The following is a 1041-nucleotide window of genomic DNA, read 5'->3' on the forward strand; positions in this document are numbered from 1 at the left end:
ACGTAAACTAGGCATAATTTCAAACGAGATAATATATTGTCATTACTCACCAATTTAGTTGTGAATTTCCATAAATCATCATTGACTAACAACTTTCGAGTGAACAGACTTTATCAGTGTCATATATGATAAATATATTTATTGATATATTATTGTTCGGTGCCAATTCAGACGGCGATAGTGTGATATTTCGGTCACGGGTCTCCGCCGATAAGGCATAGGAAGATCTAGAAGGACCCGCCGCTCTATAGCGTGAACCGTCTTTTGCGAATAGAGGCCTATGAACAGTTAATTAGTCGTTCCGTGCCCACCGCTGTTGTTGGAGTCGCGTCGTTCCGTAACATATTTACGCGTCGCGTCGCCCGTCAACTTTGATTACGGAATCAATGCGGTGCAGTGCATTTGCCATCGGTGGCATCTAATTTCGTATAACGCCTTGTGTGCGAGCGGCGATTCGATTATTATTATTACAAGTGTCGCATAATTGCTGCACGTACGCGGGTGCTTTAAAGCAGTAAAGGGCACGGCGGTAATAAGCCATATTTATATTCATTGGTGATCGCGCGCGGGTGCGAGCCTACGGACATCGTCGGGTATTCGGCGCCATCAGCAGCCAAGACCGTGGATCGCGGGATCAGAACGGGCAAGCAGGCGTTTATGGAGGTTATGATCGTAACTCGTATGGACAGTCGAGCGGTCGACGGTAACCGGTAACGTGTTATCACAATACTGATACGCGGTTTATTATTTATTGTATGTAAACAAACCATTGTCTATGATACTATATCATTATTTTGTATTTTTGGTTTATTTTATTATTGCCTTTGCGGTGCGTGTATTATTATATGTATTTTTTATCGAATAACGAGTAGGTAATCCGTTATTATATTGTATAGTAGGTGGGTGCCTACATCCCTAATATTTGTATGATTATTATATATTATTATCTATTATTTTCTATGCTGTGTGGTGTATTCCAACATAATACAGTCCACTTTTTATTATTTACAAACATTTGCCGAAGTTGTTAATTATTTATTA

The sequence above is a fragment of the Acyrthosiphon pisum genome, unplaced genomic scaffold, assembly GCF_005508785.2.
Source record: "Acyrthosiphon pisum isolate AL4f unplaced genomic scaffold, pea_aphid_22Mar2018_4r6ur Scaffold_21365;HRSCAF=23787, whole genome shotgun sequence".
In the NCBI taxonomy this organism is placed as follows: Eukaryota; Metazoa; Arthropoda; class Insecta; order Hemiptera; family Aphididae; genus Acyrthosiphon; species Acyrthosiphon pisum.